The 22789-nt window shown below is 38.5% G+C and overlaps 1 protein-coding gene and 1 pseudogene across 1 annotated transcript in view; one reads left to right on the top strand and one right to left on the bottom strand.

The window, feature by feature from the left end:
• The window catches only part of CPE (carboxypeptidase E), a 120283-nt gene that overhangs the window by 83036 nt on the left and 14458 nt on the right, over positions 1–22789 (bottom strand). The window lies entirely within an intron of this gene.
• Positions 660–22409, top strand: LOC129397643 (trifunctional enzyme subunit alpha, mitochondrial-like; annotated as a pseudogene).

Genomic DNA, 22789 nt, shown 5'->3' with positions numbered 1-22789 from the left:
TACAAATGACAGAGGAAGAAACTCACCTCGTCTGCTGCCCCCATGTAGAGAAAAATAGATTAACTCACTGCCATGGAATCCTGTAAAGATCATTCTCCAAAGGTTTTTCCACCAATCAGAAGGTCAGTGATCTAGAGATATTCTGGAGACCGGCACTATTAACATTTTCATTAATTATATCTATTTATGATTTGTCAGCAGCAAGGCTAAGGAGGAGATAAATTAAAGATTCAAAACCAATGCCTTGTTCAAACATATCCATTTGGAATTAATTTGTAATAATGAGGTGATTATGAGAAAACTCATTCATCTGGTGCTAATTATATTTTGTTTTTTTTTTTTAAATAATGGCTGTTTTTCCAATCTGGCATTTTGTAATGTCACTAAAGTTCACTTCAAAATGCAAATATATCCTAAGACAATAACCAGCTGCCCCTGCAGTCATGTGAGGTGGTACTTTTCAAGCTCAATTTGGTTTCTGGATGCATTCCTCTAAATTATTTTTTATATACACTGTAAATAAGTACATATGTGTATATATGTAAATATGTGTGTGTGTGTGTGTATGTGTGTGTGTGTGTATATATATATATATATATATATATATATATACACATATAACTTTATCTCTATATCTACGTTATCCAGGATACTTTGGCTCAACATTTCTTAAGTCAAATTTTGTAGACCAGTCAATATTCATCAAACTACCTTAAAGATGGAGCCAAGTGGCCTACAAGAGAATACTGCTAAGGCTGTTAACACATATAATTTATGCAGGAGAATATTCCAAGCTTCCTGACTGCATCACACTTTTAACTTTTTCTTACATTTGAAACTACACTTAGAATCATAACAAACTTCATTTTTCAAACGTTTGACTTTGAGGTGTGTACAAGTATACTCCGACTCTATAAACTTACTCTTCTTTAAAGCAGATCATCCTATTCATCATAAGATTATTAAAAATGTATACCTTTGCTTTTATTTGCCATAAAAAAAGCTTTCTTTGGAATAAAATAGATTTTTATCCAAAGATGCAGAACTGTTTTCAAGATAAATCCAATCTGATCAATTTGACAGATTAAGACTCTCTTCAATAGTAATTCCTCAAATTATTTAAATAATTTATGAAACAGTAAAGTCTTAAAATATGAATTACATAGCCTTAAAAGTTCTAGATCCTTCATGGATTTTATTTTTGGTTTATTACTGCAGGAAAATACATACAAATCTTTTGAGAAAAATAACAAAACCAAGACTTTTTTTCCCAGTATGCTATAAGCGAGCTCAATAAATGTTTCAAAGTGAACGATTTTTCTTGTCCATATCAAAATAGAATACTCGTCAAATGCTATTAATAATTTAACTTAGAATAGAATCATAAATATGCATGAATGGAAGATCACTTCCTGTATCCCCATGCTCATAAGACCTTTGACAAAACATTTCCAGAAAGATAAACAGCTGCCCAATTTTCAGGTATCTCCAAGCACGTCGATGCCAGAGGCTCTGAGAAAAAGAAAAGGCTTACATGACATCTTCTGTGACCTCTTGAGCTGTGTTGGTTGTCCCCTCCTCTGTGTTCCTGTTCATGCCTGTAACACAACTCCTAGCATGTCCCTTAATTATCTATTTACACATCAATTTCTCACAGGAAAGTTTCCCAAGCATTTTAGTTATCCTTGCTTCTTATTTGAGAAAGTAAGCTCAGAAAAGTTGAGTAACTTGCTTAAAGCCTCAAAGGTTTTGAATTCTGATAAAGCCAGAATTCAACTAAGAGCTATGAGTCCAAAGCCTCTCGAATTCTCCATCATACTATGTTTCTGCCTCAAATATGGCATCACTCCTAATGAAGCTGGTGTTCAAAACATGCCTGCTAATTGATTACATGTACAAATGCCTTACATGTACATGTTCTGGGTCACCATGCTGGGTACTGGAGAGAACTGTGTGAGCAAGATTCCCATTCTCTATTCCCCAATTCTTCGCTTTGGACCCAGCATCACATGGTTTCCAGGCCCGTGGACTCAGGAAAAGTGGCGTTGGACATGCAATTACAACACACTGTAGAGACAAGGCATCAAGGTAGAGATTAAAAGAAGGGACAAGAATAGCCACTTAACAAGGGTAGAGTAAGAGGGAAGAGGGGAAGAAAAGAATGTTGAGGCCAGGGAACTGGCATATACAACATGTGAGAGACAAGAAAGAGCATGTTTTGTTAAAATGAGAAAAGCCCTGTAGAGCTAGGGCTCAGAGAGTGCAAGTGTGACACTGCAGAGGTGTACAGGGACCCAGCCAGAAGAATCTCAAGTGCATGCGAAGAAGTCTGGGTTTGATTCTAGGTGTAACAGTGAGCACCTGCAGGGAATTAAGCAGAGGAACGTTACAGATTTTGGGTTCAGAAAATCACTGGTTATAACGGTGCAAAAAGAAATGGAGTACATGGCTGATTAGAGGCTGGGAAGCCAATGACTGAAGCATTGAAGAGGTGAAGATGATGACTCTAGAACTTCTTCCCAGCATACAAATGTAAATAGATCACTGTTTACTTTTTAAACATGTTCATATTTTTTAAATGTGAAGAAACATACCTTTCTCACCTCTCTCAGAGGGTTGTTTTTAGGATAAAGTGCACAGTGGCAATGCTGTCTGCCTGAGACAGGACTGTGTGGTGCTAAGAGCACAGGATCTGGAATTAGAGTCTGGATTTCAAACCTTACTCCCCAGTTCCTGACTATGAAAACTCTGAGCAAGTAACACAACTCCTCTGTCCCTCAGTTTCCTAATCTGTAAAATAGAGATAATAATAGTAACTGATTCATAGGCTTTATTGAGAGGACTTAATAAAATAATCCCTGTTTTATTTATTGTCTTATTTCCAGCAACTAGAATTTTTCCTGGTATGTAGTACTTGCTTACTAATGTTAGTATTTATTTGAAAATTGTAAAGGATTATGTAATTTTAAGGTGTCAACATAACTTAAAAAAGATATTTAATGTCTACAATTTCCCACCACCAAAAAAATCATATTTTTAAAAATCCACAATCTCTCAAGAACATATCTGTTCTTATAAACATAAAGGTAAGTTTGCAACTTTCTCTTTCATTTCTTCCTCAACTTTTCCATGATGTGCTTTATCCTTTCAAACAAAATCTCTTCTGTTTAACACAGTTGTAAACCCCAACTTTCAGGCTGGCTGGGGCCCAAATGCCTTCTAAAAATCACTGAATCCTGCTCTGCCTGTAGACAGAGGCTGTTCCAGTGTACAAGTTGTTGACACATTTGAAAGACCAAAATAGTTACCAATGATTAGAAAAATTATGGTTCTTTCGTGGAAGGAAAGCACTGTCATTTTAAAGAGATGGTTTCCTCCTCCTGGAGGAACGTAGAGACTCTCCGGCCCCCACTACCCTTCTTCCCATTCCTTCCAGTAAAAGGTTTTCGCCTCCATCACCAGCCGCAGGTATAGGGCTTCAATGGGTAGAACCAGAATCCACTAAACTACTTACCACACACAGTAACAAGAGCACACTTTTCACTTTGAATTTTTATAATTTTTTATTGCATTAATCATTTGATCAGATAAACCGGATCTGTTTGCCATGTGCCCTACATTCCACAGGTATTGAGGTCTCCATGAGAAAACCCCCTCAAGCGCATCACAAGGTTTCCATGTGAGCTATGACAAATTAGAAATCAACAGGCCATACTCAAAAAGAGGGCAAAGCTGGTTTCCATCTTTATTCAATGGAGAGTGAAAAGGAGAAGAAGCATTCATTGATAAAGGCTATTCCTGGCCAATTATTTAGCAACTAGTATGACACTGATTTACCAACTGTGTAGAATGTCAAGTGTACCTACCAGGTGGTAACTGTGAGCTCTGTGGAATGACATAAACTAAATAAAACAAGGGATCAGGGAAGGAGGAAGGGCAAAAAGTAGGAGGAAGAAAGAAAGGAAGAGGGATGGAGGGAAGAAGGATTGAAAAAGAAAAAGTTGTATAGTTTAGTTTGACCAAAAGTCAATTTTTAAATAAACAAGTACTAATAGCACCTCTCTTAGGCGACTAAAAAAACCTCCCTTTCCAACAATGTCTTTTTGTTTTAATTAATAATTTCTTTCCACAGAGGAGAAAAAAAGGAAAAAATATTTCATCTGGAGAGGAGAAAGAGGCCAACTCTCAGAAACAATGAGCTAGATTTTTATCTTAAGTCATACTATGCTCAAGATCCTCTAGGTAATTTTGAAATAATCACTTCCCTATTTCCTTTAGCATTGGAAAGACTATGTAAATGTCCTCCATTCAGCATGCTCTCTGGTCTTGGATTTATCTACTAATATAGTCATGAAATTACCTTTGACATCCCCTGAAACCCAGCTTTCTGCTAGACTGTGATCCTTTATCCTCAGATCCTGAAACATCCATAGAAAGGGAACCCCAAAGTGCAAGTGCACACACACAAACACACACACACACACAGTCTTTCTGCCTTCCTAAATCTAAAAGGTATAGTAACACCATAAATTAAAAGAAAATAAAATTAATTTTCAACAAAATTTTCTCATTCTCTAATATCAGGTTTCAGTTAGATATTAATATTTAAAATATCTTCTAATACATTATTCTACCTTCCATTTGAGGAAAGGAACAAATGTAAACACAGATATGGTCCCCTCCCCTTTGTAACCTTTCTTTTCTTTCCATTTTTTAATAGCTGCAAACTTACAGGACTTCTGCCTCTTAAATCAAGTATTACTAAATTTCTACTTCAGCACCTTCTGGGATGACAAGATTCCAAATATGTAATAAAAATAAATTGCCATTAATAGCTAGGTCTTTGGCAGAGTTACTGGCCTGTTTTGTTTACTTACCCAGTGCCGGTGTGATGTTCTACTTTGGGCACAGCTGTGAAAAAGACTATTAATAATCAGCCTGCATCAAAAAGGAGTCAGTTCATAGTTCTGTAATTCAACGATTTTTTTACTCTTTTATAAATTGAAGTTGTTCACATAGTTCAAGATTGACCTATTAAAATCTCTGATTTTTTTTTTTTTTTTTTTTTACAGAGTATCCCTCTGTCAGGTTACAGGGCAGTGGCCTAATCTTGGCTCACTGCAAACTCTGCCTCCCAGGTTCAATCGATTCTCCTGCCTCAGCCTCCCAAGTAGCTGGGACTACAGGTGCCCACCACCACACCCAGCTAATTTTTGTATTTTTAGTAAAGAAAGGGGTTTCACCATGTTGGCCAGGCTGGTCTCGAACTCCTGACCTCAGGTGATCCACCCACCTCGGCCTCCCAAAGTGCTGGGATTACAGGCATGAGCCACTGCACCTGGCCTCTGTTTTTTTTGTTTGTTTGTCTGTGTTTTTTGTTTTTTTGAAAAAAACCTGTGTGGTTTATGAATAAAACTACCTTAGAAAGAGGGCAACTGGCACACAATCCTGAGAGCCTGTAAACCCCATTAACCTAGGCCTGCAAGGAAATTTTACCAAATTCAACAATATGAAGGGTCCTCCTGAATGATCACGAAGTAAGTATAAATATGGTACAAAATAATCTAATAAAGACTGGCTCATCCTAGTTTGTTCCAGGATAAGATCACCACAGTATTTCACAGTTTCTTAGGAAAGCATTGATATATTGCTATTATTGATATTTTCTTTATCAAGATTCCATTTGTACACGGAAAGATTCAGAGTCAAAAAAAAAAGTCATCAAATTAAATCCATTATTTATTTTAGTCTCTCACACAAGTGGCATCGATTCACTGAACCTGACTGTGGGATATAAGCATGAGTGGAGAATGGGTGCAGCGGCTCAGCCTATAATCCCAGCACTTTGGGAGTCTGAGGCGGGCGGATCACTTGAGGCCAGGAGTTCGAGACCAGCTAGGCCAACATGGCGAAACCCTGTCTCTACTAAAAATACAAAGATTAGCCAGGCATGGTAGCACACACCTGTAATCCTAGCTATTGGGGAGGCTGAGACACAAGAATCACTTGAACCCTGGAGGCAGAGGTTGCAGTGAGCCGAGATCACACCATTGCACTCCAGCCTGGGCAACACAGGGAGACTGCATGGGTGAAAAATTTTAACCAGCCTCACTCCCATCACTTTCCTGTATTCAGTGTCATAATCTGACACTTAAGTGCTCTCTCTGCATTTCCCACGTCAACCATTCCGGAACCACCACCCACTCCACCATATACTTGCTCATTTGCTCAAGAGCTTAGCTGCTCTAAGCATACTTGTGACCAAATAAATGTAAGAAGAGACAGTTGCTGTCTGATTTCACCAGGTGGAGGTAAATGCTTGAGATTATCCATAAACCAATCTATTCCATAATGTCTCCTGCAGAAACTTTTCTCAATATTCTAATCAGAATTACTGTTTTCTTCCTCTATGCACACTTAGCCCTTTGTCACTACTATTGTCTTTATATTATTCTCTCTGTGTCTCCCTCCACCCCAACTGAAGGCTCTTCGAGCATCAGGATACACAGGGGAACCATCGCAGTGCATTACAATGGCTCTCAAAGTGTGGCCTCTGAACCAGTGGCATCAGAATCCCTGGGAACTTGTCAGAAAAGCAAAAGTTCAGGCCCTACCTCAGACCTACTGAATCAAACTCTGGGGGTGGGACCCCAGCAACCAGTGTTTTAACAAGCCCTCCAGGTGATCCTGACGCAGGCTCAAAATTGAGAACCACTGGTATATTGGAGTAAGTATGGGTTTTGGAAGCAGATAATCTAAGGCTTTTAAATTCCTACGGTGCCCTTTATTAGCCAACGATATTAATCAAGTTGTTTGCTATCTTTGAGTTGCCTCTACTCACTTATGAAATTCATGACTTCTGAAAATATGCTGAGGGATGGATTTTTTTTTAATAACATTCTTTTCAATAAGTTGTGCAAGGACAATGGGATATCCATCTGCAAAAGAAGGAAAGTGGACCCTCTACCTATCCGATAAAAAAGTTAACTCAAAATGGATCAAGATTTAAATGCGAGAGTTAAAGCTATAACACTCTTAGAAGAAAACGTAGGTGTAAATCTTTGTGACCTTAGATTAGGCAATGGTTTTTTAGATATGACGCAAAGAGGACAAGAAACACAAGAAAAAATACATAAATTGGACCACATCAAAATGTAAAACTTCTGTACTTGAAAGGACACTATCAAGAAAGTAAGGAGACAACACACAGAATGGGAGAACATTTTTGCAAATTGTATATCTGATAAGGGGCTTGGTTCCAGGATACATAGGGAGCTCTTACAACTCAACAATAATAAGATAAATTGCCCATTTTAAAATGAATAGACAGCCCCAGGTGCAGTGCCACATGCCTGTTGTCTCAGCTAATTGGGAGGCTGAGGTGAGAGGATCCCCGGAGCCCAGGAGTTTGAGACACAGCGGAACTCCGTCTCTTTAAAAAAAAAAAAAAAAAAAGTTGGGTCGGGCGCGGTGGCTCATGCCTATAATCCCAACATTTTGGGAGGCCGAGGCAGGCAGATCACCTGAGGTCAGGAGTTCAAGACCAGCCTGGCCAACATGGCAAAACCCCGTCTCTACTAAAAAATAAAAAAATAAAAAATTAGCCAGGCGTGGTGGTGGGTGCCTTTAATCCCAGCTACTCAGGAGGCTGAGGCAGGAGAATTGCTTGAACCTCGGAGGTGGAGGTTGCAGTGAGCCAAGATCACACCACTGCACTCCAGCCTGGGCAACAGAGACTCCATCTCAAAAAAAAAAAAAAAGAAAAAATTGAAGCCCGGCATGATGCTTGTAATCCCAGCAATCCACTTGAGTTATTTGGGAGGCTGAAGTGGGAGAATCCCTTGAGCCCAGGAATTTGAGACCAGCCTGGGCAACATAGCCGGACCCCATCTCAAAAAAAAAAAAAAGAATGGAAGTTTCTCCAAAGAAGATATACATATGGTCAATAAGCACATGAAAAGATGCTTCATGTCATTAGCCATCAAGGAAATGCAAATCAAAACAACATCAAAATATCACTTCACACCCAGTAGAATGGCTCTAATCAAAACTACAGCAAAAAACAAGTTGGCGAGGATATAGAGAAACTGGAACCTTTGTACACTGCCGATGGGAATGTAAATGGTGTAGTCATTTTGGAAAACAGTCTGGCAGTTCCTGAAAATGTTAAACAAAGAACTGCAATATGACCCAGCAATTCCACTGCTAGGTTCATACCTAAAAGAAATAAACACACATATCCACAAAAAAACTTGCACATAAGTGCCATAGCAGCAGCCTTGTTCATGATAGACAAAAAATTGAAACAACCCAGATGTCTATCAACTGATGAATGGAAAAACAAAATATGGTAAATCCACATAATGGAGTACTAATACATGCTACAACATGGGTGAACCTTGAAAACATTATGCTAAGTTAAAGGAGTCAGCCACAAAAGACCACATATCACACAATTTGATTTATATGAAATGTCTAGAATAAGCAAATCTACAGAGACAAAAAGTCGATTAGTCTGGTTGCCTAGAGTTGTTGGAGCAGGATTGGGAGGAATTGGGAAAATGAGGAATAACTGCTAATGGGTATGGGGTTCTTTTTGAGGTGATGATATAAATGTTCTAAAATTGTGGTGATGGCTGCACAACACTGTGAATCTACTATAAACCATTGAATTTTACTTTTAAATGTGTGAACTATTTGGTATGTGAATTCTATCTCAATAAAGCTGCAACAAAGTAATAATGACCACAAAGATTTTCAGCCATTAAATATTAAAATATTTAATAAAAGAGGCAAGTTTTAGGAGGGAGCTTAAGAACAGTACAATTCTGAAATCTGAGGGAAAAACTGTGAAGTCAGTTCATTTGTATTCTCCTTGGTTATAATACATCAAAAAAGCTAATACAAAAGATAAGAATGAAATTAAAGAGAAGCGCTCTCCACTGCTGTTCTCTTCAGCTCAACATGGTGACCTACCGGGCGATTGGCAGCCTCAGCCGCTTCTCTGCCTTCAGGATCCTCCGCTCCCAAGGTTATATACGCCGCAATTTTACAGGGTCCTTTGCTTTGCTGACCAGAACCCATATTAACTATGGAGTCAAAGGGGATGTGATAGTTATTTAAATTAACGCTCCCCATTCAAAGATAAATACGCTGAATAAACAAACAGCTGCATTCAGAGTTCACGGAAGTTATGAATGAAATCTGGGCTAGTGATCAAATCAGAAGTGCCATCCTTATCTCACCAAAGCCAGGCTGCTTTATTGTAGGTGCTGATATCAACATTTTAGCCACTTGCAAGACCCCTCAAGAAGTAACACAGATACCACAAGAAGCACAGAGAACATCTGAGAAACTTGAAAAGTCCATAAAGCCTGTTGTGACTGCCATCAGTGGATCCTGCCATTTTATGCCACTACAGAATAGCAACAAAAGACAGAAAAACAGTATTCGGTGCTCCTGAAGTCTTGCTGGGGATCTTACCAGGAGCAGGAGGCACACAAAGGCTGCCCAAAATGGTGGGTGTGCCTGCTGCTTTTGACATGATGCTGACTGCTAGAAACATGCGTGCAGACAGGGCAAAGAAAATGGGACTGGTTGACCAATTGGTGGTATCTCTGGGACCAGGACTAAAACTTCCAGAGGAATGGACAATCAAATACCTAGAAGAAGTCGCAATTACTTTCCCAAAGGACTAGCTGATAAGAAGATCTCTCCAAAGAGAAACAAGGGATTAGTGGGAAAATTAACAGCGTATGCCATGACTATTCCATTTGTCAGGCAACAGATTTACAAAAAAGTGGAAGAAAAAGTGTGAAAGCGGACTAAAGGGCTTTATCCCGCACCTCTGAAAATAATTGATGTGGTAAAGACTGGAATTGAGCAAGGGAGTGATGCTGGTTATCTCTCTGAATCTCAGAAATTCGGAGAGCTTGCAATGACCAAAGAATCAAAGGCCTTGATGGGACTCTACCATGGTCAGGTCCTGTGCAAGAAGAATACATCTGGAGCTCCACAGAAGGATGTTAAGCATCTGGCTATTCCTGGTGCAGGGATGATGGGAGCAGGCATTGCCCAAGTCTCCGTGGATAAGGGGCGAAAGACTATACTTAAAGATGCCACACTCACTGGGTTAGGCTGAGGACAGCAACAAGTGTTCAAAGGATTGAATGACAAAGTAGAGAAGAAAGCTCTAACGTCATTTGAAAGGGATTCCATCTTCAGCAACTTGACTGGGAAGCTTGATTACCAAGGTTTTGAAAGACAGACATGGTGATGGATGCTGTGTTCGAGGACCTTAGTTTTAAGCATAGAGTGCTAAAGGGAGTAGAAGCAGTGATTCCAGATCACTATGTCTTTGCCAGTAACACATCTCCTCTCCCAATCAGTGAAATCGCTGCTGTCAGCAAAAGACCTGAGAAGGTGATTGGTAGGCACTACTTCTCTCCCGCAGACAAGATGCAGCTGCTGGAGATGATCACAACCGAGAAGACTTCCAAAGACACCAGTGCTTCAACTGTAGCAATCGGTCTCAAGCAGGGGAAGGTCATCATTGTGGTTAAGGATGGACCTGGCTTCTATACCACCAGGTGTCTTGCACCCATGATGTCTGAAGTCATCCGAATCCTCCAGGAAGGAGTTGACCCGAAGAAGCTGGATTCCCTGACCACAAGCCTTGGCCTTCCTGTGGGTGCCGCCACACTGGTGGATGAAGTTGGCGTGGATGTAGCGAAACATGTGGCCAAGGATCTGGGCAAAGCCTTTGGGGAGCGGTTTGGAGGTGGAAACCCAGAACTACTGACATAGATGGTGTCCAAGGGCTTCCTAGGTCGCAAGTCTGGGGAGGGCTTTTCCATCTATCAGGAGAGTGTGAAGAATAAGAATTTGAATTCTGAACGGTATTTTAGCAAGTCTGAAGATGCCTCCTAAGTCTGAAGTCTCCTCAGATGAAGACATCCAGTTCCGCCTGCTGACAAGATTTGTGAATGAGGCAGTCACGTGCCTGCAAGAGGGGATTTTGGCCACACCTGCAGAGGGAGACATTGGAGCCGTCTTCGGGCTCAGCTTCCCACCTTGTCTTGGAGGGCCTTTCTGCTTTGTGGATCTGTATGAAGCCCAGAAGATAGTGGACCGGCTCAAGAAGCATGAGGCTGCCTATGGAAAAGAGTTCACCCCAAGCCAGCTGCTAGCTGACCACACTAACAGCCCTAACAAGAAGTTTCATCAGTGAGCAGGCCTCATGCCTCACTCAGTCAGTGCACTAACCCCAGCTGCCGGCAGTGCTGGTTCTCCAACAGAGTGGCATCTAGATTTATCAGAGTAACGAGAAGGAAGACAAACTACGGCATTGGGTTTGCTCCCTGATTAAAGTGCCTTCAGCCAAGATCATCTCCCCCTCCTGGTGAAATCTGACTGTGAATTAGAGTTTGCGCTATTGGAAGGTGGAACCCACTGTGCTCATTGTATAAGCCCTGAGGCCTAGAGTGGCAGCCAAGAGCCATCTGGAGCCATCTCTTTGCCTGTTCCTGTCAGAAGGCCAGGGTGGCCAGGGGTGGTGAGGGCAATTCTGCACCCAGACAAACACATAACAATAAAAACCAAACTCTGTAAAAAAAAAAAAAAGGAATGAAATTAAAAACATGAATTACAAGAGGCTTTCAACATCCTCTTTTCATGTTGTTAGCAAGCCAGAAAACACATTCCCCATGGCATATGTTACAATTTAAATTTCATTCAACAATTAAATCATTGTCACATTAATAGTGGTAGTAGGATTTTAGAGCTGGGGCCCCAATGATTATTTATTCCAACTTCCAGATTTTACAAAAATAGACTGCTCTAACATTTTCCATACCACTCCACACTGCTTCCCCATCAGTGTGCAGACATTAATTTTTACTTAATGCAATTCTAATGAACTGTTTTCTGGAACATGTGTTTCATGGCCTCATGAATATGATTTTTTTTTAATTTCTTACACTGTTTTCTTTTCACATTTAGTTGACATGAGCCTTTCTTTGTTTCAATGACAGGTGGTGATGGTTTCCTTTGTGATACACACATCATAAAACAGTCGCCTTCAGCTTTTGTTTTTTAATAGCTTGCTTACATAAGTTTTACAGAGCTATGAAAGAATCAAATAGCAATCAAAATATTCTTCATAATCACCGTTAATTTCTAGTTGATTCCCAGTGTTAACTTTTTCAATCTGAGTTCAAATTTGGTGTGCCTGCATTTTAGTTCAGGATCAGATATTTCCCAGTGTTCGATTGTTTCAAATCCAGAAAAACAGAAGAAGAGTCTGGCATTTTACATTCCAGATCTCAAAAGAACAATCTATTTCCAAAGAAAAAATATCTTAAAAATATTTTTTAAAAACAAAGGTAGTTTTCTCATTTCTGTTTTTCCACTTGCCACATTCTTCAGGTTTTTGTATTGACTCCTCTTCAGGGGAGAGTATATCTTTTTGTGACATATTGGCAAGTGTATATTTTAATTTACATGGTGCATTAGGCCATTCTTGAATTACTATAAAGAAATACTGGAGACTGAGTAATTTATAAAGAAAAGAAGTTTAATTGGCTCACGGTTCTGCAGGCTGTACAAGCATGGTGCTGGCATCTACACGGCTTCTGGGGAGGGCTCAGGGAGCTCTCACTCATGGTAGAAGCAGGAGCATGCACGTCACATGGAGAGAAAGGGAGTAAGGCAGGGGAGGTACCATACACTTAATCAGATCTCACGAGAACTCACACCAGGAGATGGTGTCAAGTCATTCAAGAGGAATCTGCCCCTGTGATCCAAACACCTCCCAACAGGCTCCGTCTCCAACACTGGGCATTACATTTCAACATGAGATTTGGTCAGGGACAGATGTCCAAACTGTATCACATGGTGTCATGTAACCGGCCAGAATCACTAGAAACACCAACATCCTTTAATACTGAAGTATGCATCTCAATAATTCTGTGTAACTATGAGAATAATAAAGGTTACAAATGGGACCAGTCATTTATGAAATTCTTTCAAAGATCTGAAGAGGTAAATGATCATCTAAGCAAACTCTGAGAGAATCAGGCTGAAAATATTGGCCACTATTATTATTAGCACATTTTCCTTCTCTTTCACAAATAAATAGGTACAAAACAGTAGTGGCTTCTTGATCCATAAAGAAGCTTTATTACATTTTTATTAAATATATATTTTTGATGGAAATATCTCACAACCTTCTGAAGAAAGAACTGATATAAAAAATAAAATAATCTGTCCATTTATCACCTTTCCCTAATTATCCTTTCCTCTTCATTCCATTGTCACCACACCCTTCCAGGTCCTCATCAAATTATGCCAGTATTACTCTATCAGCCTTTTGCCCAGCCTCCCGACCCCTACTTTAAACACATCCGGCTTAATATTAAAATAACTAATTTTATTACAACACCATTTTCCACAGAATCATTCTATGCTTACAAGACTGCAGAAGCCCCTGTAACCCACCATTGTGTCTAAATTCCTCTGTCCAGCTTCCAGGGCCTCATATATTGTGGCATCACTCTATCTTTCCAAAAGTATTTCATGTTCCCCCACACATAAACCCTCCTCCACTCAGGAAGGCAGATGTTCCACAAGACAAGAAATAATGAGAGGAGAATACAGTTTGGGAAATAATAATAATTTCTATTATTCATTAAGTGTATGTTGTGTGCCATTAATTGTGCTCAGCACATTACATGTGCTATTTCATTTTACCCGCACATAAACCTTACGTGACAGGTTTCATGATTTTACAGAGTGGAAGCTGAGCCACATAGAGACTTTCTTCTTTAAGGCCATTAAGCTATTAAACGGCAGACCTGGCAGCCTTATGTCTCACTCCAATGCTCAAGTTCTTATCCACATGTTGACTATCACTTATAGTAAAAGTGTACTAGGCAGGTGGATGTGCAAATCCAAAGCTCGGCGGGGAGAAACAAGGGTTATATTTTTCCATCACTGGCTTCTAGTTAACTGCACCTGTTGTTATGAGTGAGCCTGTCTACGGAAAATGTGTGTAACGAAGAGAAGAAACCAAGAATAGAACTCTAAGCAATGGCACCACTTACAGGGTGTACAGAAGAGAAGGCCGCAAAAAAGACTGGGAAGGTGTCAGGAGAACCAGAAGAGTTATCCAGTACAAATCAAAGAAGTGGGGTTTCAAGTCACACTAAAGGGGAGTAGTCAGCTGTGTAAAGAAAAAAAAATCAAATAAGGTCAAGTAAGATAAAGATTGAAAACTGCTCATTAGAACTGGTGATGAAGAGCTGGGATAACTCATAATTTATCATCCAAACTAGGACAGTTTTGAGGGTGAAAGAGGGCTCTATTAACAAATACCCCAGGAACACTGAATATGGTGGAAACAAAGACATAAGGTCACCCTATTAAGAAGTCAGTAGTGGCCCTTTGTGAGAACCATATGAAGAGAGTAATGCAGTGACTGCCACAATGATATGAGTTCAGGAATGAATGTGTGTTGAAAATAGTATGTAATCTTTCAAAAAACTTAGTTTATTCCTTCTTTACTCCCACTGCTTCACTTGACTAGCCTTTAAAAAAGAAAGGCTTGGTTTGATGAATGGGTGAGAGAAAAGGTGAGTGTTAGAGGTGAAACTGCCCTTCACTTACTCCTTATCCATTTGTTTGACTTCTTCCTCTTGACTCTACTGAAACTACTTCCCCAAATGTCCCCAGTGACTTCCAACCAGTGCTGGGAGTGAGTGACCTTTACTGTATCCTCTCCTTCATCAACTTCCACAGCACTGGGCATCGTCATATGCCCCCAGTCCTATCTTGAGACTACAGCTCTGAATCATACCTACTGCCTCTTTCTTTGACTACATCTCTCTGCTCTCTTCTTGCTCATTTAATCTTAAAAATGTTGGTGTGTTCTAAGTTTCTGCCTGATACACTTTCTCTCCTTTGCCTATTCTCCCTCTCTCAGTCATCTCATCTATAATCACCATTTTCACCCTCACCAGTCATGCAAGTGATTCCTAAATCTTTTCCTCTGTCCTCAAATTCTGCCATGAAATTAATTTCATTTCAAACTGCTGGCCATATATCTCTCTCCAGGTGGTGGGTCCACAACACCTCCCTAAATATGTCAAAAGCATACAATATCTTTTTCTTAAATTAGCAACGCACAAATGATCTATTTCTGTTAACTCCCAAACAAATGAAGTCTAAATCCTCAGTCTAGCATTTAAGGATATTCATGATATGGCCAAAGACCTACTTGTAAAGATTTTGCTTCCTCTACATGTACAGTAAGGTCTAAGCACAAAGTGCTCTGTTATTATCCTCTGAACATTATCTTGGAACCCACTCTTAGAGAGGCTGGGATTATAACACTGATGATTGCTACTGTTTCTCCTGGAATTCTCTTCTCTCCTCTACACTGGTCAAGATTAAGCCAATCAGAAGTCTCGGTGAGTATCCTTATTAAATGTGTCCTCCATTCTTCAATCTCAAACTTCGCTTTGTATTACTCTTAAGGTACTTGTCATTTTCTATCTTATCATAACATATGCATGTGTCTTATCCTCCCTAGTATATTGGGAACTCCTTTAAAAGAGGATATGTGGCCAGGCACGGTGGCTCACACCTGTAATCCCAGCACTTTGGGAGGCCAAGGCATGTGGATCACCTGAGGTCAAGAGTTCAAAACCAGCCTGGCCAATATGGTGAAACCCCATCTCTACTAAAAATACAAAAATTAGCTGGGTGTGTTAGCGTGTGCCTGTAGTCCCAGCTACTCAGGAGGCAGGAGGCCAAGGCAGGAGAATCGCTTGAACTTGGGAGGTGGAGGTTGCAGTGAGCCGAGATAGTGCCACTGCACTCCAGCCTGGGTGACAGAGACTCTTTCTCAAAAAATAAAAAAGAGGGTATGTCTTTTCACAGATGTACAACAGGTATTTATTGTTTAGAATCAACAGTTATAATTAGTAGAATAGATGCATTTGACATCTTAATACATCTTACTTGAAAATCCATTATTTTTATCACCCTCAAAAGTAAAAGAAAAACTGACAGCTGTTTATGCTCTGATATATTAAACATCCTCAGTAATCATTATTTTAAAACTACATCTCTGGTTTATGAACATATAATGTGAGAGAACAGTTTATCAAGTAGATTAATTTTTAGGCACATCAAGATTAATATGATCATTTAGTATAGTACATTTAGGCAATTAAATTTTTATAATATAAGTAAGTACAACAATAAAACCCTTTAATGCCTACTGTCAAAGCCTAGAATTGTGAATTAATTGGTTATAATAGGTTGTGATTTGAAGTGGAACTTCTTAGTCATTGATTGATTAAACCAACTAATGCCTGCAAAACATATTTTTAACACCTCAGTGTATATCACCTGGTATTCTTTGTTTAACAGAACTGTACCTTTAAATACAGCTAATGCCAGATGGTCTCCTCAGAAAAAAAACAGCAGGAGGCAACATATTAATGCCACTCAACAAGCAAGTCTGCAGACAGCCAGCCAGTGAAATCTGTCTTCAGTTGCTAAGCCGTTCTGTCACCATGGCAACACCTACTTCAGAAAAAATATTGGATTTTCAAGTCAAGTGAGCCACCCACCTTAAAATTCCAGATCTTCCAAACTATGATCACCAGATACTTTAGTTAAAATAACTGCTTAGATTTTTTCCATTGACCTAAAATCAGGGCTATCTTGAAAACCATTTGCCTTTCCATTTTTAAATGTTTATTTACTCTCAGTTTCTAACTTTCCTGATTTCTAGATAAACATACTCAATTTAAATGTATGTGTATGCATATGTATACACATGCACATTTGTATATATGTACCTATATGTATATATGTACCTATATGTATTTATACACCTATATACATATATGTATATATGTGTATGCATGTGTATATGTGTGTGTATATATGTGTATATATTAGCACTTGTAGGCTAACAGTCCTAAATATAAAGAAAAATCTTAATGTCTCAGAAAATTGTCACTGGTACATGCTCTTATCAATCTTTTACTAATATTATATCTGATGTAAATAAGCAGTTAATAAAATAAGTTTATGTATTAATTAGAATAATTAATTAATTGAGACCAGAACAATATTCTTTTTGTTACCAGCCTCTAAATTATTTAGTATGAATGTACAAGATAACATTAAAACCTTAGTGGGGTTTTTTTTTTTTTTTTTTTTTTTTAGAAATGGGGACTTGCTCTGTCGCTCAAGCTGTGTACAGTGATGCAATCATAGCCCACTGCAGCCTCCAACTCCTGGGCTCAGGCAATCCTCCCATCTCAGCCTCTGGAGTAGCCAGGACTATAGGCATGTACCACAATGCCTGGCTAATTTTTCTTTCTTTTTTTTTTTTTCTGGTAGAGACAGGGTCTTGCTATGTCACCCAGACTGGTCTCAAACTTCTGGCCTCAAGCAATCCTCCCATGTTGGCCTCCCAAAGTGCTGAAATTTCAAGCATGAGCCACTATGCCTGGCCAAAAGCTTGTTTTTAATACAGCTCCATTTTTAAGTGGAAATGATTATTTGTCCTATAAAAGGGAGATAATCCTGTTTTATCTGATGAAAATGCAGAGAATCTAAAATAATATTTGGAAATACATTGTATAATCAAGATAAGATGGTAGAAAGGATGCTTACTTTGAAAGCATGGAAAGAGAGTGTCTAAGAACATGGCAACAGCTTCCACTCAAGTCACATGGTAAGAAGGAATATTTCCCCAAAAAGGGAAGAGAGGAGCTAATATCAGAAGGGAGGAAGACAAAATAAATAGGTGTCTAATATACCAAATTGTGTATTTAAGAATGTAGCTATATATACATGTATATTCTAATCTTGGTTTTGCCACTTACAAACCTGTGATGTTAAATAAATCATTTAATCTCTTTGGGCCTCAGTTTCCTAATTTATAGAATGGGGATAATTATAGTACCAAACCCATAAGGGATATGTGGGTAAGTCGTGCCTTTAAACATCACTTGGCATATACCAAGCATTATTTAAGGGTGAGCAATAATATATAGTACATTCATATTCTCTCCACAACATTTAAACATTTTTCCTTGGCCTTTCTATTTCATCTTTAAACTTTATTTTCTAACTTTCTCTGTGTTTTAATACTTTTTGTTTTCAGTTGGCTTCACTTTCTTATTTTTATTTTATTTTAATTTTTATTATTTGTTGAGACAAGGTCTCGTTCTATCACCCAGGCTGGAGTTCAGTGCTGTGATCATGGCTCACTGCAGCCTCAACCTCCTGGGCTCGAGCCATCCTCCCACCTCAGCCTCCTGAGTAGCTGGGACTACAGGAGCATACCACCACACCTGGCTAACATTTTGTAATTTTTTTTTTTTTTTTTTTTGTGGCGACAGGGTTTCGCCATGTTGCTCAGGCTGGTCTCAAGTGAGTCTGAGTGGTCTCAAACTCCCTAGCTCAAGTGATTGTCCTGCCTCAGCCTCCCAAAGTGCTGGGATTACAGGCATGAGCCACCACACTCAGCCTTCTTCTCTAGCCTTAAATATTATATTTCTGTCTATCTTATTCTTTTTAATAATCTCCATTATCTTTTTTTTTTTTTGAGACAGAATCTGGCTCTGTTGCCCAGGCTGGAGTGCAGTGGCACAATCTCATCTCACTGCAACCTCCACCTCCCAGGTTCAAGCAATTCTCCTGCCTCAGCCTCCAGAGTAGCTGGGATTACAGGCATATGCCACCACACCCTGCTAATTTTTGTATTTTAGTAGAGATGTGGTTTCATCATGTTGGCCAGGCTGGTCTCAAGCTCCTGGTCTTGAACTCCTGGTCTCAAGTGATCTGCCTACCTTGGCCTCCTAAAGTGCTGGGATTACAGGTGTGAGCCACCATGACCAGCCTATCTTAACTTCTTACCTGATATTTCCAACATTTGATAGCTCACTTCTTTAGATCTATCTCAAAGTCAAGTTGTAGGAGTTACAGAGAGAGACAGAGAGAGCATGGTGGGTCATACCAACAGTTCTTACAGCACCCAATAAGTTCCCTAGCCCCGTTAAAGATGACTCCAGGAACAAATTCAGGAATATGATATAAAATATCTCCCAGGGACCAAAGACCTCATTGTGCGAAGAGCAAATCTGGTTATCTAAAAAGTATTTTTAAATGGAAACTTTGCCATATTTTAGATTTCAACACACACATACCTTTTTTCCTTTAGAGGAGGGAGAAAAAAAAAGAGGGCAAAGCAAATGAAACGTCTTTAGGGCAACTCCTTTTTGTGAGAGAAAAAAGTTGCAGTGGTCTTAGAATAACCGATTGGATGAAAGCCAATAGTTTTTGTTTACTTAAGAGAAGGGAGAACTCCTCTTACTATCAGAATTAGCCCAGTCTATACAGGCGAGATTAGGTTCACAAACCTTTCATGACAAGTGTTTTGGGCGTTTTTTGTAATTCTATTTCTGAAATGCTTTGGGCATCTACATGTTATGCGTGTGCCTAGTGAGCATTCTCTGAGGGTTGAGAAATATTTCCCAACTATCCTGTACAATTCTCTACATGTGAATTATCATGTAATCCCTTTGAACTACATATCATGCACAGAATTTATGATTTCAAGTTCTATCCTGTGCTATTTAATTTCTAAGCTGAACACATATTTAACAGAAGGCAAGAAAGAAGATGAAATGTGGTTCACACATTTTTCATCATAATCCATTTATATAAGATAACTTGGAAAAGAATCTGTAAGTCATTTTTATTAGTCTGTCAAAGAAATGGCTGCTAATAAAACTGCCAAATCAAATCATTACCAGTACTGTGCATTGACCCTTGGCATAGGTAGAACTTTCTTTCCATCTCTGCTTCCTAATCTCTTACTTGACTAGGCTCTGGACTCCCACTCTCATTAATACCCAAAGGTTAGCTCTATGCACAGGTCAAATGTCAAATGGAGAATTAAAGCAATTGTCTGAATAATTCAGACTTAATACTTTCACCACAAATAATATTATAATAAAAATAAATTTTACCCCAAATTAACCATGAAATTATCTCCAGTCTTTTCATCACCTTATTAGCCCATTTCCTGCTCATATGAGAACACACCCTTTCACATAAACATCAGCCAGAAGACTTTGGAATACTTTGCTTGCTAATATCCTGACTATAAATTACCAACAGAATTCATCAACTAATCATTTCGGTAGAGTTTGTCACAGGACAAAAATCAAAACAAAAAAAACGTCATTCACACGTATATCATATATTCTTAAATTCCTACAGTAATTCATACCACTATTTTCTGTCCAATCATTTAAGGAGGCTCTTCATTCCAGATATAGTTCCTTTATATATTTCTTCTTTTTAATAAAGGCTGTTCATTAAACATGCAATATATTATCAATGATTCTTATAACATTTTAATATGTTTCATAAAACTTTCACAAACCTGGAAATAAAGTCCTTTGAGAAATTGTGTGATGATTCTTGGTTTGGAAAACATTCTCAACAAATATGTGATCCCCTTCAGCACAAGTAACATTTTTCACATAAAAAAAAATTTTAATAGGGGCAGAATCTTGCTATTTTGCCCAAGCTGGTCTCGAACTACTGGGCCCAAGCAATCCTCCGCACTGAATCACATTGAAATGTAATGCAGACACATGAACAGATCAACACGAGTATGTTTTTTTAACAGGAAACCTCACCCATTTATATTATTCACTCTTAACTTCCAGCGACACAACACATGATTCATTCTGCGTGGTGCACACAACTGAGGGTTGCCCTTGCACACCACAACACCCTTCCCAGAGGCCCACTCCCAATGGTCATGTTCTCTTAGGACCAGGATTCCTAAATGGTCAGTCATGTGGGAGATGCCGGGCTTAAATTCAAAAAATTACTTGAATCTATTCGCAGAAGCACTGTGGAATAGTAGGTATCTGATCTTTGCTAATAAGTTCTCATAATTGTATTGTAACTTATATGGAACAGTCCTCCCTTGGGCAATCTTGGTTTTTACCAGTCCCTAACTCAAAGCAAAATTAAAGCACTTCATGCCATCTCCCAAAGTAATTTACTTCACAAATCATTATGGAGCACTGTAGATCTGCTGATGTCCCCATCCATTATTTCTGTTTCCCCAAAGTTTCTCTTGAGCCACCAGCCCTTAAGTCTTTCTCTTCTCTCTCTCTGACTCTCTACATACCCTCTGACTCTCTACATACCCTCTCCTTTTTATCCACTTTAGGTCCTCAGCCTTCCTGAAGGCCCAGCCCTCCAAAAAGTTTATCAGAGCAGTCTTCCAACAAAAGCTTGTTTCTTCCTAGAGAGTGGATTCTACTGCCAAGAAAAATAACATTTTCTGTAGGTACTTACAGTGTGCTGGAGTGATTTATTTCAATGCTTTCCTGGTTTTTTGCCACCCTAGGCCCTGTCTATCCACCTCCGGCACACCCATAGCCATTTACAGGTCACAGGTCAAGAAGTTCCGCTCTAAGGATTTGAAAACATAACTGATAAGTTACATTCCAGTAACGCCCTCACAGACTTCAGTTCACATAAACAGCTCATGACCCTCCATGACCAATAAGAAATAGTTATGTTCATTTCTCCAACTGTGTACATTGTTATGGGAAATACTTTAAGAAGAGTGTCCAACTGTATATCAGAAAATGAGTTCCAAGCCTCCTGGGCTTCAAAACCTTGGGCAGGTTGTTTAATGTCTCTCTGAAGCTCAACTTAATCATCTATAAAATGAGAGTGCTCCTTCTAGCTAGGAAAAAACTATAATTCTAATGTTTCACAATTCTATGGAACACTAATGAAGATTGGGTTTAACATCAGGAGTAATTCAAAATAAATTTACCCTAATCAAAAACCTATAATTGGAAAAATTAGTTAAATACTAAATATTTCTGCATAGTGAATTTCTCTCCCAAAAGCATCTGACAAACTGCATGATCATTATTCAAGTGTTAGACAAATGCAGCTGGATGAATGCTCTAAAACAGCTGCCAAAGCATGGAGAAAATCTATGGGCTGAATTCTCCTTCAATAACTCAAATGACATTGCTTTTTTTGTTCTTGTTCTTATTTTTGTGGGTTTTTACAAAACATAGTTTTTGAATTACATAGTCAAAACAGAACACTAATTGAACTATACTTAACTGCTGGAAATTAGCCTAACAAAATCAAAATTACATAACATCTTTATATTCCATGGCTTACTAGAGAGTGCTCAATAATAGCTACCTAGGGAGGAAAAGTATTAGTAATCAATTGTTGCTAATTACAATATAATCTAGTATATGCTTAATATAATTCTACTTATAATTATATACTATATAACTGTATTATATGTTTGATTTATATATATATTATTTATGTATGTGATATATTATAACAGACTATATATGTGCCAGATAATTATGTTCCATTAACATGTAAAATTTTCATCTAGAGAAAATTTTCATTTTAGAGAATGCAGTTTTGGGGTGTTGTCCTTTGAGGCTGATTTCCCTCACCAAGACAATAAAACAATTTGGGATGGAGCTTATACTACGATAAGCTCCATTATGATATGATATATAAATATAATAAAACGTATAATATTTCATTATATTTATAATATCATTATAATAGTATATTTATACTATAGTAATGGAATAATGTAATATAAATATAATATATAAGTATAAGCTCCATTATAATATATAAATATATATTTAATATAATATATACATATATTATATATTTA

This window comes from Pan paniscus, chromosome 3, assembly GCF_029289425.2.
Source record: "Pan paniscus chromosome 3, NHGRI_mPanPan1-v2.0_pri, whole genome shotgun sequence".
NCBI classification, from domain to species: domain Eukaryota; kingdom Metazoa; phylum Chordata; class Mammalia; order Primates; family Hominidae; genus Pan; species Pan paniscus.
Note: the sequence above shows the minus strand (reverse complement) of the source record. Positions and strands in the feature narration are given on the sequence as shown.